We start from the raw sequence: 17,885 nt of genomic DNA, 5'->3' as shown, positions 1-17,885 counted from the left end.
GTCCTTGTAAGTGGACCCTCACTCCAGGGCCGATCCCGCCCTCTCAACTCAGGGCCCAAGTGTCCCAAGACTGACCTTGTGTGACATGAGCTCCATTGCCTGTGATGGCGTCGAAGTGTGTGTTTAGCCCTGATTCAACAGACTGGGTCTTGGGCAGGTATGCTGGGCTGTGTGGACAGCTGTGAAACACTCCCCAGGGTGGAAGACCCAGTGCAACACACTGCAGCTCACAACTGCAGCTCACAAGAGCAGTGAATAAAGTGCAGGCAGGGCACGCGCCAGCTGCGAGGTTTAGGCACTGGCTGCAGGTGCCTGTGCATCACTGTGGGCCCCCAACACAAGAGGAAGGCGACTGCATCTCTGGGCTGGGGACTGAAACACAAAGAGTGATGTTGTTTTTTGTCATCAGGCCAAGCAGTTAATGTCCTTCTCCTTAAGCCTTGGCATGTGCTCATTAATTTCATTAATTGATTCATTCTTCCGTATGTACTCAGCTTTAGAATGTGCAATGAAGTAGGCACAAAAAGCAGCATATGACGCCATCTCAACCTTTAAGGATCATATTATCTAGAGAAGGAAGGAAGAAGCACAACAGTTAAAAACAGTACTGATTAATTCTCTAAATGAGGAAAACATCTCACATGGGAAGTAGAGATTCCAAGAAGAGAGGGATCACTAGAGGCTACAACAGGTGGGGAGCATATCATGGAAGCTAATGATTTAAGCTGCCCAAGGAATTGCGGCCAACGGTGGCATGCTCGCTCGGATGTGTGTGTGTGTCATGCTAGGGATTCTGCTCCAGCTGTTGGCCACTCTCCCCGGGTCAGGAGACAAAGGGAGACAAAGGGGAATCTCCTGGGTTCCTGTTCATTGATCTGTAATAGATTTCTTCCCTTTCTCATATTGCTGTTCATTCAGTGGGTTGACGTGTCATTCATTTATTCATTCAAGAAACATGTACCATTCTAGCATGAGGGTTCTAGAAATCAATTCACATGAAGTTCTACATTTCCACACCAGCTTGAAACTGAACCAGAACTTCATAGAACAGAGACAAGCTAAAATCATTGTAACTTTTGTCTCCATCTTACATTGCCTCATTTAAGTACCTGTTGGTTCTTTATTGCTTTTAGATATCCGCCCATGTGGTCCACCCACTTTCCCTACTCCACTAGGACCACTTCAGACAGAGATGGAGCCCCAACTGTTCCTGCTGCCTTTTCTCACAATCCCATCATACTCTCATCTCTGGGGCTGACTCTGGGGGTGATGGGGCCGATTCGCAGGGCTTCCGGTTGGCAGGATGGACAGAGAGGACACTTCATTGGTTGTGTGGGAACAGAAAGTCTAAAAATAAACATAGAAAGGACCCTTTGATTTAGTCTTGGTTAAAAGTAAAATAGACTTTAGTTTGCAATGGTGTTTGATATGCCTTGTGAGGGAGAAATCCTATTATGTCAAATTTTCAAAAGTCTGTGCTTCTAAGATAAAGATATTTACATTCCGAGACCACAGAGCTCAGTGAAAAGGGGCTGTTAAGAGACCAGGCAGTTGGGGGAAAGGTTTTATGTAATTTAAATTTACACAGGTTTGGCCTCTTCTTATGTTTACTGACAAGGAGCGAGAAGCTCTGATATCAACTCTCCAGGAATACAACTTTTACAGCAAAGCATTTGATCACAAAGAGCTAAGAAAAGTATTGTATTGTTCATTTAATCCTCAGAATGTTTGTATAGGAAATATAATTTGTTGAATTGAGTTGTTAAATGAACTCAAAAAACTTTTAGTACTTTAACTTTCTCTCCCTCCCTCTTTCTCTGTGTGTGTGTGTGTCTTTTCTTTAGTCGGAAAACTTTACACATCCTTCTGTTTCCCTCTCCCCTCCCCTGGGGACTCGTTTTTCTTTTAGCAGACCACACAAATTGCAAGGCTGTAGTAGTCATATCTTGGAGCCCAGTTTCTTTGCCAGTTGTGTTGTTGGGGGTTTATATTCTGGAGACAGAGACCAGGAGAGGATGGGTAGCAGGTAATTCATTCCTCTCTGCAGGTGTGGAGCACAGAGGCTCAATGTGTCCTGGAGGTGGGCTGACCTTGGTCGTATCCACCCAGGCTGCGGGAACAAACGGCCCTCCAGATTCTATGACCTCCTGGTCCTGGAACCAAAGTAAAGCCAGTGATCAGAGTCCCTGGGCCTCAGTTCCCTCTTTTTTCATTTCTGAACAAATCACAAATAAGAAGAAAAGTTCTTTCCAACTTCATGGAGTTGTATCGTGTCACCTGAAGCCTGATGTGGATTCGTCGGAACCACAACACCTGTGCTTCCCTCCTCCCTTTATCCCCCATCACATCTTCTCCGGGATTGTATGAGTTTCATTCCAAACTTACAAGGCAAGGGAATTTAATTGTCACTGAGTGCCTACTGTGCGCCTTCAACTCTACCACAACACGGACTCATTTAACTCTTACAACCAACCGAGGTTTGTGTTCTATTCCCATTTCATGAGCAAAGGGACCTTGGGCTGTTCAATGACTTCCCCAAAGTCTTAGAGCTAATAAGTGCCAGAGACAGAACTTGAATCTAAGTGTAAAGCCCTGGTGATTTCTCTGCAGCAAAGAGGAAAGGGTTGGCCCGTTCTGCTCCTCCCTACTCTGCCCACCGCTGTCTGTCAGAGGGAGGAGTGGTTTGGAGGTGGAAGATTCCTCAGTTGGGCCTTGTGGCCTTGGAGCCCCACTCCTAAGACCCCAGGCCTCAGCTGGGCAGGCAGGATGCTGGGGACAGCACAGTCACTAACACAGTCCTCTGAGTGTCCTTAGGGCTAGAACCAACCAGTATCACAGCAGTACCCCCAAGGAGGAGGGTAGGGGGTGAAGCAGATACCTGGTCTGACTGCTGCACTCTACTCTCTGACAGGCTGGACCTGAGTGAGGAAATCAGTGGTGGAGTGACCTCCACCCAGATCCCTTCTTTTCTTCCTTTTCTCAAAGGGGGCCTGAGTGGCCCCAGCTTGCCCTGCACATCTCTCATGGGCTCCTCTGAAGCAGGTGTAGGAATCCTCATAATCACAGGGGACTATGAGGGGTTGAGGACTTCCACCCCTTTGGAGGAGGGAGGTGACAGAGTTGGTTGAGACACCAAATGCCTCAGTCTCCTCTATGTCCCAGAGGCTCAGCAGCCGGCCTGCCTAGAAGAATTCTGCTTTAGAAGAATTGGTTTTGGAACACGTTAGAAGAATTGACGTGAATGTCTGTGAGGTAGGAAGAGGCCGGAGAACTCAAACTCCAGAGCCAGGCATTACCAGGTAGAGCTGGGGCCAGGGCGAAACCACTGAGCACAGAGGTGCGGTGGACTTCTGGCTGGAAGGCAGGTTTAAGCCTTGTCCAAGGGGCCAAGCCCACTTATAGAGCAAATCAAAGTGGTTTATTCTGCTTTCTTCTGAAAGCTGGCTATAATCACTCAGCCTAATTTGATTTTCCTTGTATAGAAATATGGGGGTGGGGCGATCACAGAGAGGTTTCCTCCCAGTCTCCGAAGGCTTCTGGAATCACCTCGCTGAGAAATAAAACTTAGTCACTTAGCTGGCACTCCTAGGTTCCTTTGTGGTGGTGGTGTTTGTGATTTGGTTTTGTTTTACAAGATATGGAAGTTAGTGATTCATTGTGAGAGGGAGCTATCACTTTTGTGATATCTCTTTAATATCATGGCATCACAAGCATGTTATGGATGATTTAGCCCCTGTTCATGTGTGGTTCTCTATTGGGCATCATCCTTCGTTCGTTAAATGGCAAGAAACCCTGCCTTCTTGAAATTTCTAGTCTGAATCAATGAGACGTTTCTCAAATGCAAGGCAGACAGACATACAGACTAATGCAAAACCACAAAAAGATGATCCCTTCCTATCCAGGAAGTAGCCATATCATCGACATTGTGAACAAGCACCTTTGGACAGGTGAGCAAGAAATTAAGCATGGGACATACCTGTCCCAATTCAGAGCTAACAACGGCTCAGGAGAGACCTTCTGAGGGTCTTGGCTGGCACCACCAGCTGATTCCTCTGCCACTGGGTGTGAAAGAAGGAAAAAGATGGAGAGATTCTATAGTGGAGAATAACCGAACAGAAATTTTACAATGTGTTTTCTTTTCCATATCTGAGATCTATAGATCAGGAAACTGAGGCTCACATTGCTTAGGTGGCTTAATTAAGGTCACACGCCTTAAATGCAGTAGAGACAGAGTCAAAACCAGGTCTTTCTGCTGTGTCTATCACACACCCTGCTTACACTGAATTATGAACAGAATCTGATCCCCGGGGAATCTGTACTAATGTTCTGCTTCCGACATGGGCACGGGGGAAGTAGCTCTTCTTCTTGACATTAACCCCAAAGGTTAAACTGTAAGTTTGCGCTAATTCCTATTGATAGAATATCGAGGATCTGTCGTGAATTTGTTGATCCAAAATGATCTTGAATCTCTTTACATTTTGGTACCACTTTAATTTCATAAATTAAATATATTTTCTTATAAAACCAGTCCTCATTTGTTGCTATGTTGATTTCAACCCAAACTTCTTAGTCTGACCTTCCAGCATTACTGGGGCATTAGTAATTGAGAAAGGTTCTGGAAGATGCTTCTGCAAGGAACAGATTTGGCGTTTTAACCTGCACCTTCAGTGGCTATACTTCAAAGGGTGAAATATGTCTAATGGGTAGATTTCAGCTGTTACAGCGGGTTGGTGGGGGGTATAAATCCTGTTAGTGGAGGAATTTTGGTCTGTGTGTCAAATCCTGCTGCATAACTAACTTCTAGGTAAGGCCAGTCCTAACCTGAAGGAAGGCATTCTGGAAAATCTGAAATGCAAATCATGCTCAGGTTGTGATGTTAGAGAAAAACATCAAACTGGAACAGCAGTGTCGTCCCTCTGGCCATTTCCGGAAACTGCAGAGAAGCGGCGGAGGTGGGGGGTGTTCACCCTGCGCCGCGGGCCCAGTGGCGGCTCTACTGTCAGAGCTCGGCGGTACAGCGAAGACTCATCCCTCCGAGGAGAATTCCCTTCTGTGTAAGAAGTTCTTACAGAATTAATCCTCAAAAATCTTTGCTGGGCTTTACCAGATTGTTCTCTGGTATATATTTCAGAAGGAGCCAGAGGCCTCAGATGGAACATGATATCTGGGCACAGATGAAGAGGCCCAACACAGGAAGGTGCCCCTGAGCACTTAGGGGCATTAAGGCCCCTCCATTAGGTCGGAGATGATCCAGGGAGGTGAGGGCTCACCCCCGTCTACTGAAAGGAAATGTGCCTCTGGGCAGATTCTAAGCAGAACTGTGACATATTTCACTGGAAGTGAAATAGGAGATGTCATAAATTCGTGTGGGGGCTGTTCCTGTTTGGGGTTACTCATCACAATTAGAGAGTACATCGCTCAGAAAATGCAGCCTTCGGGGGCCTGGACTTTTGAGGAAGTTGAAGCAGGGAGGAGATCTTTGCTATTGTTGTTGGTCCTCCCTGCCATCAGTCCCCAGGCTCTAGGATGGTTATGTGTTTGCAGAATGGGTTGGTTGGGCACCTCCGGGAGCTGTGGGCATCGCTAGGACGAACGAGGCCTGGCATGTTAGAAGTCACTTATTTGGACCCTGCTCTCTCTCTGGAGGTCAGATGCACGAATAAATTCCTCCAAGTGTCCTCCGTTCATGCTTTTCAAATTTATTTCCATCTGAGATCCACTTTGGCTAGGCATATACCCACGGGCCTCTACCTCTCCAACTCTTTCTTGCTAATGTAAAATCAGCTCGTTGGAATGAATAAAGAGAATGGCACTGCTTTGGCTCAAATGCTAATGAGCACTTTCACTTTGTCATAATGTAAATATTAAAGTTTTAAGAGACAGCCCTGGGACCAACTAATTATTTTAAAGTGCTTGCAGAATGTCCACACTGAGAAGCTATGTCATTTAGTGCGGAGACTCCTGGATTCTCTAAACTTGGTCTCCACAGGCCTCCAGGGGCCAGCCAGAAGAAAGCTCCTCATAGACCCATAAGATGTTAGAGCTAGCAAATGTAGTCCTTGAGTCCCTTCCCTCATTTTAGGGATGGGAAACAGATCACAGAGTGCCAAGATCTCGTGATTAGCTTGGGAGCCTCATGGTTAGACTGCCAGTCAGGGGGTGGGTGGTGGCTTTTCTCTCTCCCTCTTGCTGGGGAAAAGGACAGTGATCCCTTGATTGTCCACACAGGAGGTGTTTTGGGGGTTGGTTTTTGTTTTGTTTTTGTGCTTTTTGTTTGTTTGTTTGATTTCATTTCCTAAAGAGGATCTTTGTACCTCTTCTTGTCCTTCCTGCTTTTAGGGAGAATGCAGTGTTTATCTATCAGATTTGTTCCAGGGAAGATTTGCTTATAGAAGCATCCGCACTTATCCCACTTAGTTCTGAAATAGGAGGTAAAGCAGTTCTTATCTTTTACAGGTTATTTTTTAGGGAGGCAGGAACCCAAGGTGAATGTTCGTGGCTTGATGACGTTTTGCTCTCTTTTACCCTCCTCATTCCAGTCTTCATGACCCAGCAGGGTGCTGGGTGCAAACTGGTGTTCAGAACGACTGAATTGATTTGGATGTTTTGAGAACAGTGATCAAACATGATTCTGTGGTCAATTTAGATTGTTCCCTCTGTCCTGAGTGTTAGGTATCCTCTCCTTCCTGGCCCTTTGTGGAGAAACAACATGTCGTTTTACTTTTGAAAAACAAAATGGCTCACCAAACAGACCATGCGTGTAGCTTGTATTGTTTAACAAAAATAATAGAGCTTTAGCTGAAGCTTGAAGCAGTTAAATTCAGGGGTGGGGGGAAGGCAGTTCTGAATTACATTGTAGGCAGTTGACTTTAGAACTCCTCTCTCCAGGGATGGAGCATATTAATCTGTGTTCTAGTGAGATCTGGACAAATTTATTTATGTTAGACCACCCACTTTAAGGGACACTAGGAATATCTTAAAAATATGCAATCTAGTATTTAAAAGGTGCTTTTATGAGATCATTTTTCTCATTATATGTGTTCATTGAAGAAAAAATTGTGATTACATGTCATTTTATTTTACTTAATTTTTTAATTTTTTAAATTTTTTATTTTTTACACACCATTTTAAAGAAGAACATCATACATGATGCTGTGACCCAGAGATAATTACTATATCATTTTGCCATATTTCTTTTTAATCTTATTCTTGGGTATATTTTCTTACATTGCTGAAGCCATATTATATATTCAATTTTCTGTTTTCCATTTATATTAGAGCAAAATATTTAGGTTATTTCCAATTCTTGGGAGTATGAATAACCTTTAATGGACCTCTTTGTTTATTAAAAAAATCTGCTCAGATAATTATTTCAAAGACAGATTACAATTATTGGGCCAAGAGGGGTGATCATTTTAAAAATTTGCATTATATATATTATATATCTATGTTATATTGTATCAGTTTGTAATCATAGCAGCAATACATATAAGAGCCCTTCATGTGCCCAATTTCGTGAGCACTGAGGTGCAATTGTTAAAAAAAAAAATCCATATTAGGCCCCGTGTCTGGCTCTGTGCTGACAGTGTGGAGCCTGCTTGGGATTCTCTCTCGCCCTCTCTCTTTGCCCCTCCCCTGATCCCCCCCACCCCTTTCTAAATAAATAAACTTTAAAAAATCCATATTATTTTATATGAATGATAGTTGTCTTCATTTTTTTTTTTAATTTTAAATGTGGTTGACTTTTTCAAATATTTATAAGCAATTTATATATAATTTTTGTAGCTAATTTCCCCCCATATATTTATCCGGCTAGTGTTTTCCTTATCCATTTGTAGGAGCTCTTTATATATTAAACATATTTTTTTAAGTTTGTTTATTTTGAGAGAGAGAGAGAGAGAGCGTGCGCACAAGCGGCGGGGGGGTGGGGGGGTGGGCAGAGAGAGGGAGAGAGAGAGAATTCCAAGCAGGCTCTGCACTGTCAGCCCAGAGTGCACTGCACTGTTAAACTCATGAACTGTGAGATCATGACCTAAGCTGAAATCAAGAGTCCAATGCTTAACTGACTGAGCCACCCAGGTGCCCCTATATTAAACATATTAATATTTGACTGTTATACAACACACACACTTTTAAAATACTAATTTAGGGGCGCCTAGGTGGTTCAGTCAGTTAAGCGCCCGACTTCAGCTCTGGTAACGATCTCGCGGTCCATGAGTTCCAGCCCCGCATCGGGCTCTGGGCTGATGGCTCAGAGCCTGGAGCCTGTTTCCGATTCTGTGTCTCCCTCTCTCTCTGCCCCTCCCCTGTTCATGCTCTGTTTCTCTCTGTCTCAAAAATAAATAAATGTTGAAAAAAATTTTTTAAAATACTAATTTATTGATCTTTTAATTAAAACACTTTGGGACACTTAGAAGTCTTTTGACTTTACGCACTCAAAATTATGTATTTATATATATCCTGTTAATTTTGTTTACTGCCTTTACACTAGAATTTCCTTTTCTATCCTTTTTCAGAGGAAGGGGACAAAATGTGGATGGAGGCAGAATAGCCTGGGCTGGGAGGAGGACTTGGTTGGGACTTGGATTAGAGGTTGATTGTATTTGTGGACCTCATAGCCAGGTGTCTCCTCACTGCTAACATACTCAGGAACTCCCTCTAGGTACGACATATGGTACCATTTTTCTCAGTGTGATAAGGCTTCTCCCAGAATTGGGAAGATAGAGAGACTGTAGGCTGATAGTCCAAGACTGTGAAAGTTTGCCTAATTAAATTAATGTATAAAGAGAGGAGACACAATGCCTGTCACTTCTGCAAGAAAAATGATTGAGGTTCCAACCTGGCTCTAGCATTATATCTCTAAGGAAATAATAATTCACAGGAGGACAGTTGTCTGTGTTAAAACTGAATGCATGTGGAATCCAGTCGCCAGAGAGATGTTTTTGTTGGGAGGTAGGTTCTTCATGGTGGTTTGTTAGAGCTTGGGTTAAGATAACATCCCCTCTTGTAAGCCATTAAACTTCTCATGTTCTCAGCAGGCACATTTATTATCAATAATTTGGTTTCCAAGGTATCATAATAAGCAAGGGAAGAAGTTGCCTTGCACAGGGACTAAAAATGCAAATTCATAGGCATTTGGGTTTAAGTCTGAATCTTGTCCCAATTTAAATAGCTTAAGTTTGCCACTGGTAGGCCAATCACCTGTTGGTTTACTAAGAACATTCACTTTCTTTTTTCTTTTTTTTAATGTTTATTTTTGAGAGAGAGAGAGAGAGAGAGACTGTGGCAGAGAGGAAGGGGAAGGGGCAGAGACAGAGAGACAGGAGGACAGGGGATAGAAGATCTGAAGTGGGTCTCTGTAGCCCCATGTGGGGCTTGAACTCACCAACTGCAAGATCATGACCTGAGCTGCTAAGCTAAAGTCTGATGCTTAACTGACTGAGCCACCCAAGCACCCCAAACTTTCTTAATCAACAGACTAAACACCAATTACTCAATGGCTGTACTGCCACAAGGAGGTTCCTCTAGCCATCAGCAGACCTTATCACTACTGCAAAGCCATTTGGAAAACAAATGGTTTTTTTGCTTTTTTAAACAAGTATGTTACATAACAAAATATGTTCATCAGTTGGGAAAAGGACTCAGTGGAATTTGCTCATTCTAATAAAGTTACCAAAAGGAACAGACATGGATGAAATGGATCTGGGTGCCAAGTTGCAGACCTATAATGTCCTGTTACTATGCAATATTCGGGGTTTGTATTATGCAAGTATTTTTATTAACATAAATGGCACCATACTCTATGTATTGTTCTGCAACTTCTTTTCCCAATAACGCATTTTGAGGCTCTTTTCTTGTTATTATGCATATAGATTCACTTCATTATTTTTAACTGTATGGAATATAGACTTATCAGAATTTATTATACCACTTTTTGCTATATGATTATGTCATTTCCAGGGTGTTATAACCCCAATCGCTGCACCAACTTTTTCCTTTTTAATCGTAAAGTTAATATATGTGTATTTTATTGTAAATTTGGAAAACACAAAAGCATAATGAGAAAACAGGTAATCACCCAATTCCCATGAGCTCAGATATTCACTACTCACTAGTGAGATACTTTCTTAGAGATTAAAAAAAATCATAATTTGGTAACGGCTAATTGACAATCAGGCTACATTATACTGTTTTGCAATAAGCAAGGTAATAAATTATGCCTTAAATATATCAAGAATTTCGATTATTTAGGTTACTGATTGAAGGATTTAGAAAACAAACGACTTATGAATTTCATGTTAGTGATGCACGGTATTCTACATTTTATTAAGTTTTTATCCCTTTTTTGAATAGAGTTCTTTTTTATAGAGACAAAGTTACCATGACTTTTAAGTCATTTCTAAGACCTATATGGAAATTATAATAGCAATAGAGGTTATTTTAAAATTGCGTTAAAAAAGTTATTTATACTTTGTATTTATCATATTTCTGGTGATGTATCATGGAATTTTTATGGGTCTTCATATTTTTATGAAAATTAAAAATGTGTTTTTAATACAGTATTGTCTAAAACATGCAGCATAAATTTTGTGAAATCTAAGTGGTGCGATATAAAAGTTAATAATCCATATATTATGAGCAAAATTTGTAATATTGGGGTTTTCACCAAACTTAAATTAAGATTTGCATAATTTCAGTTGATGAACTAAAAGAATTCTGAATTGTTTTTACTCCTGCCACATGGTGGCGACACTTCAGCTTGTAAGGGAAGCAACCAGGACATTCCTTGTTAGCCTGTTGTGTTCTACCTTGCGCTTCACGAGAATATCTGTAAGAAATATTGGTTACTTTTCTGCTATTATGTTTAACGGCCACTTAAAATTTTTCAAATTATTTTATGCATCATTATAGTAGATTTTGTTAAGGGTTGGTACCAAAGCTCATGCTGCAAAGTATGCATCTAAATACATAACTTGGGGCGCCTGGGTGGTTCAGTCGGTTAAGCCTCTGACTTCAGCTCAGGTCATGATCTCGAGGTCCGTGAGCTCGTGACCCGCGTTGGGCTCTGTGCTGACCGCTCAGAGCCTGGATGGAGCCCGTTTCAGATTCTGTGTCTCCCTCTCTCTCTGACCCTCCCCCATTCATGCTCTGTCTCTCTCTGTCTCAAAAATAAACGTTAAAAAAAATTTGAAAAAAATACATAACTTATTTTATTTGTAACTTTTAAACAGATCTTAGCTATAATTTGGTGCCATGAAGAAGGCCATACGACTGCCTTGATGTTTTATTATTAATTTAAAGAAGAGCAATTGCTAAATATTATAGATAATGCTAAGAAAATAAAGAACAGCATGAAAACAGAAATGTGCTACGAATTTGTAAATATATGGGCTCTGTAAATCAATTCTTCATTTGCTCCCACAGGGAATTTCCCACCTTGAATTATGAAAGACTACAAAGAATATATATTTCTTGTAAAATGCAACTGACTCACATTGGGGCTTATCTTAATAATGATCTTATAAGCAAATACTGCCACAAGATTCCAACACCCTCCTTTGCTTTTTAATAATGTTAGCAATAATGAAGGTCAAGTGATGTCAGGTAATTTGAATAGAAAAAAAATTGTAAGAAAATGGAATCATCACATCTGGGATGCCATACACATGTAAAACTCAATGTGTGACCAATGCTGTATTCATCATGCATGTAGCTATGCTGTGTAGAAGTCATCTTTTGGTAAGCCATTTATTTGACTACAGCTGATTAGGAATACCTCCAGTAGTAATTAGTAAAGAATGTTTCATTAAAAGTTAAAACTATTTCTTTCAATATTGCCCTGTTGGTGGATCGTAAATTAATTGGACCGCCAAGTGAACGGAATTGGACCACCAAGTGAACAGATTAACGATTCAATATGAATTTGTGTTTGAACAAAGGAAAAATAACAACAGTGAAAATTATGCACAAAATAAAAAAAATCAAGCTGATGAGTAAAATCCACTACCACATATATATTTTTCATCTCTTCAATTCAAAACTCATGATATAGTTTCAGCAAAACTTCACGTATAATATTTAATGAAAATCTTTAAAGTTTTATTGGTTTTAAATTTTTGCACGTTTCACTTGTATTTTTTAATTGTTGGTACAAGCGCAATAAGCATATAGAGTTTAAACAGCATTTTATGTTTCTACATGTTAAAATAATATTATGTTAAAAGTAGTGCAGTTAACACTGGGGTCTATGAAAATTATTTGTCCTTTAAAGGAGCTATACCTGACTCAGGTTGAGAAACATTGCTATGAGGTTGGGAATTCTGAGGTTCCTTTTGCAGATTTCCCCCCTGTTTTCTGGTTCTACCACTGTGGCCAGAGTGCCTGGTGGGGAATGTGGCTGGAGCCCACATCATAGCACTTAGTGGCAGAAGGCAGAGGCTGGGGAGCACTGTGTAACTGCTACATGGAGGTAGGTGGCCAATACTCTGAGCTGGGGAGTCCTGATGTGCAAGAAGAGGTCAGCATCTTTACTGAGTGGTTTTAAGAATCTTCCTCTCCATTTCTCTCTTTCTTTCATTTGATGAGATACTGCCTGAAACATTGACAGGCAAGCACTGCCTGTGTAAATCAGTTCAAAATAAAGTTCTCTGTATTTTAGAATTTATGGGACCCAAGGATTCTGTTCACTCTCCTTTTGGTGTTCTTCTCCCTTTGGAAGACTGAGTCTAAAACAAGAAATGAGCCTTTTGTTCCTCATACCCATAGTGTACCTTTTAGTTTCACTGTCTCTGAGAGGAATCTCAGTAGATCCAGACTGATGGTCTCATCTTTGAGAGGAAGGTTCCCTGTGTGCCTCAACTGCTGTCTCTAGGAATCTTCCAAATCACAGGTCAGCTGCATTCACAAGACCACCAGTGAGCCCCTAGGGTCTTCTCTGCTTTCCTTTCTGCCCATATTCACTGTCTTCTGAGATCTGGGATAAGGACAAGCACTTTAGAACTGCTGGACTGTGCTGGTCAGTTTGGTTAAGCAGACAGTTGTGTTTCCCAGAATCTCCTTCCACATGTAGTTCTGCAGTAAAGATGGCCAAAAGATGGAATAGCATGTGATCTGGAAGACAAAAGTGAAAGAGTTACAATTCCTCTTACAAGGTCATGGTGGTCAGATACAGAGGTACTAGGCAGGTCCCAAGTTGTCTTTGTTCTCCTACATTCTATGTCCAGCTAATCTTTCTGACTCTTGACCTCCCTGGCCAACAGTGACCCCAGGCCCATCATGAGATGCTTGGCCTTGGGTCCACATAAGAGGTAGCTACAGAATTGTAATTGATTCTATCTTGGAGTTACAGTGGTTCTGCTAACCTGTCTGACCTCTAAGTGATAACAATTTTTGGCCCTGGAACTGATTTGGAGGAACAGAACTTTAAGGATGGGAAGTTAGTATTGATTCTCTGATTTTAGTAGGATTAGTGACCCCATTGGCAATGGTAAATGGGACACTAGTAGTTCCTGACATTGGGGTCTATGGAAAAAAGGAGTTGGGTTACCAGATAGCTGTTGCCGTAGAACAATTTAGTAGAAATAAAGAGTAAGAGGTGTGGGTTTCTTCTGAGTGCCCATAGAGAAATTGGAGGAAGAAAATAATGAACTTACCTTTTCAACCTTTTCAACTCAAGGTCCAGGAAGGAACTGCAAAGTTTCTGTGACTGCTCTGATAGAAATCTTTATTTCTCATAACCGCAGGGTCAGACATTTCTGAAAACCAAACCCAAAGGCTAATCTTGTGGGTAGCTGGATTATAATACCAATTTAACTCAAGGTCTCTTATGGTTAAAATTAAGGCATTAATTGGGATTGATGTAGGCTCCTGAAAATAGCCACATGTGGGCAGATTCTGAGGAAACCAAGGTTTTGCAGCCCCTCAGTCTTCCTTTTCCAGAAGCTGACTCCCTCCCTTATTTGGGGAGTTTAGTCCCTCCTTGCTTGAAGAATCTATCCTCTGGATAAATGCTGAGACTCTTCGAGAGCCAGCCTCAACATCTTTCATTGTTCCTATATCTAAAACCAGGCCCCATGGGGACAAGTACAAAATAATGAGGTGTCATACGTGCTAAAAGAATTGTAAGATTTTTTTCTAATTTATATGGACAAAGTTTATATAATCTAAAATTTTAAGTTTATAGAATTAAAAATTTTTTTTAATTTCAAAAACATTAGAAATTTTCCTTTTTCCTTTCCCCCAAAAGACCTGCAGCCATTTGCCAAGGTAAATGCACTGGGGAAGGGAAAATACCTAGACTTTTTGGGGATTTCTGGACACTGGCTCTGAAATGATACTAAGTCTTGGAAACCCAATATGCCACTCTGTCCACTTATCAGAGTAGGGGTTTATTACGGCCAAATGAGTAATAGTATTTTGGCTCAGGTATATCTCACAGGGTATCCAGCTGGGCTCTGAACTCACCCCATGGTTATTTCCCAAGTTCTAGAGCGTCTAATTGAAAGACACACACTCAGCAAATGGCAGAATCACTGTAACTGTTGTCTGATCTATGGAATGAGGACAAGTCGAAGACATTAGAATTGCCTCTGAATTCCAAAACGGTAGATCCAGTAATAGGAGAAACTGTAGACATTAATGCCTCTATAAAGGACTTACAAGATATAGCGCTGGCAATTGACAGCTCATCTCCATTCATCTCATCTATCTGGCCTGAGTGGAAGGAAGATGACTCTTGAAGAATGGCAAAGGATTACTGTGCATGTAACGAGATGGTGAATAGAATTGCAGCTGCTGTTCCAGATGTGGCTTCATTGCTGGATTAAATCAACAAATCCTTTGACATTTGACTCAAGCATTGATATGAAAAATAATTTTGTTCTTCTGTATACCTGCTAGTAGAGACTACTGGAAGCATTTTTTTTTTTTAACCCAGTAGGTCCAGCAGTATACCTTCATTGTTTCACTTTAAATATATGTCAGCTCTGTTCACCTTGTCCTATTTTGTTCCACAGGGATTTGATTGCATTGCCATTCCACAAGACATCACATGGATCCACTACGTTGATGGACCAACTGCTTCAGACACCTTGGTAAGACACATATATGCCAAAGGGTAGGAAATACATCCAAGAAAAATTTAGGGGCTTGCTCCCTCAGTGAACATTTTTGGGTTTCCATGCTCTGGGACAAATTGAGATGCCTGTTGCAGGATGAAGGTCAAATTGCTACATCTGGTCTCTCCTACTGTTAAGAAAGAGTCATAATACCTGATGTGCCTCATTGGATTTTGGAGACAACATATGTCTTACTTGAGTGTGTTGTTATAGCCTAGACCTATTTACTGAGTGATGTGAAAGGCTTCCAGTTTTGAAAAGGGCATAGAAAAATAGAGCTGCAGGACTGGTGGTCCCAGTCCCCCAAATAGATGCACTCTTACCAGAGGACACAACAAGGTTTCCATAAACCAATAAGTCACAGCTGCTGTGTAACAAACTGCCTCAAACTTTGGTGCCTTAACACAACACTTTATTATCACCTCTTAAAGTTCTATGGGTTGAGTGGGCTCAGCTGTGTGGTTCTTGCTCAAGGTCTTTCATGTGTTCATGGTCAGTTGTTGGCTGGACTGATGTCATCTGATGTCTCAGTTGGGTATGACATCTTTACGGCTTCTTTGCTTACATGATGGAGCTTGGGATGGGGGTGCTGTTCTGAAATTGCTGAAGGCTGACTAGCCATCTTTCTCTCATTTGGCTTCCTCTTATCATGGTGGTATCAGAATAGCTCACATGATGGCTGCCTTCCCCCAGAGCAAGTATTCTAAGAAATCAAGACAAAAACTGCAAAGCTTCTCCCAACAGAGCCTCAGAAGTCATGTAACATGATTTCTACCACATTGTACTTACAGTTGAGTACAGATTTCAAGCGGGGGGCGGGGGGGGGGCGGACCACACAAGAATCTGAATACTGAGAGGTGTGGTTCGTTGGAAGACCATCTTTGGAGATCAGTTATCACAGTTGCCTTGAAAATTTCCTGAATAGACAGTTTTTTACCTTAATAACTATTCTCTTTACTAACAAATATTTATGGGGGAATACGTAGTGTGTGAGAGCCTTAGAGTAAGTAGAAGAAACAGAGAAGGCATTGCACCTATCCTCAAAGTTTGTACATTATACCGTGAAATATTCATATTAGCACTGAAGCTTAGGGCAAGCTGGGAGTCCCAGAAGTGAGAATTAATGTACTGGTACTGATGGACAATGTGTGTATTACAGCTCTCTGAGGTGAAATAAATAGATTGATAATGGCCCTCTGTACATAGTTGTATCAACAATAAAATGATGGAATACTTTCCTAGCTGAAAATTTTTACAACCCAGTGATTCTTAATCTGGTAACCAACTCATTCCTCAGAAGATCTGCTTACCTCAAAAAATTGTTTATGAGGACACACTGGAGTGTCAGAAAGGACCTTGTAAACTATGAACAGTGATACAAATGTATGAGACTGCTTTTAACTTTTCAAAAAGGACAAATGATAGAGGTGATATAAATATTTGTTGAATAAATGAATTAGAAGGTAAAATGCATTCTTGAAACAAATTTAATAAATGGTTAGCTGAACCATTGTCCCTTTTCAAGTTATAATATTATTGCTTACTCAACCTTATTATACTTGACATTTCTTGGGGTTTTGTGTCTTAATCCTTCTTTTGTCCTAGATATATGGCTTGATGAGAATAAAGCAAATGAAGGGGAAATGGAAGAGAGACAGTGTCATGTGTAGGTGATAAATAACATCATTTATTTTTTTATACATGCATCAGATCTTACTCATTTGTTGAATAATTCAGATGAAGTCCTAAGCTTCTTGATGCTATATTCTGGTGGATATACAGATAAAAAAATATGTCAACACATATATAATATGATGTCTGCTAATGATGATTGCCGTGAAAAAATGTGAGACAGGGTAAGGGGAAAGTGGGATGGGTTGGGGGAGTACTAGCTGTATAAGACTGAAGGAAAGATGTATCTGATGAGGTGGCATTTGAGCAGTGATCTGAATCATGGGATGAAGGGAAACATTTGAAGCAACAATATTCAAGTAAAAAAACCCAGAGGTGGAAGCCTGCTTGGGACACTCAAGGAACTATTCTAGGGGGTAAGAGTGATCCCAGTAGAGGAAGAAAGGTGAAGGAAAGATGGGAAATATTCAGTAAACTTGAGAGTCTTCTACTTGTCATGTTCTGTGTCATGTTGGGAATATCGAGGTGAAAGAGATATCCTTGCTCTCAAGAAATTGAGTATCCTAGAGGAAGCAGGCAACAAATATAAAAATGTACAAGGAGATAAGTGCTATTTTGGAAGTATGTACAAATTTCAAAGGGAGCCAAAGGACAGAGACTTTAAATTTGCCTAGACCTTAAATTAAGCTTTAGAGAGGAGATATCAGAGGACCATGAGGAGGAGGTGGTGATGAGGTTGGAAACTCCAAACAAAGAGAAGAGTAGAGGGAAGGATGGAGATAAGAGATGTGTTAACTCATGGCATTTCTTGAATTCAGTATTTTGGTATATGTAGGTCAACATTGGTGAGAGATGTGTCAGGAGAGGAGGTTGAATTGGTAGCTAAGGGTGAATCATGTGTGGGCTTGTGCCAGGCTAGGTCTAAAAAATTGTGAGAAGTGAAGTAAAATACGTAAATCTGCCTTTTACACAGAGCTGTGAGGTAGGATAGTATCATTAACTAATGTAAGAAATACAGAATCAGAAGAGCTTGAAGTAGAGGAGGTGAGAAGATTATAGGTTTTAGGATTATACATTTTATATTGCTCAAGGGTCATCTGACCAAAAGGAAGTGGGCTGTATACATAGGTCTGAAGC

General features: G+C 41.0%; 1 gene segment (V, D, J or C); it reads right to left on the bottom strand.

Moving 5' to 3' along the window:
- Positions 1 to 17,885, bottom strand: part of LOC131517958 (T cell receptor delta constant-like) — a 193,710-nt gene that overhangs the window by 90,710 nt on the left and 85,115 nt on the right.

The sequence above is a fragment of the Neofelis nebulosa genome, chromosome 7 (genome assembly GCF_028018385.1).
Source record: "Neofelis nebulosa isolate mNeoNeb1 chromosome 7, mNeoNeb1.pri, whole genome shotgun sequence".
NCBI classification, from domain to species: Eukaryota; Metazoa; Chordata; class Mammalia; order Carnivora; family Felidae; genus Neofelis; species Neofelis nebulosa.
This window is presented reverse-complemented; position numbering and strand designations above follow the sequence as displayed.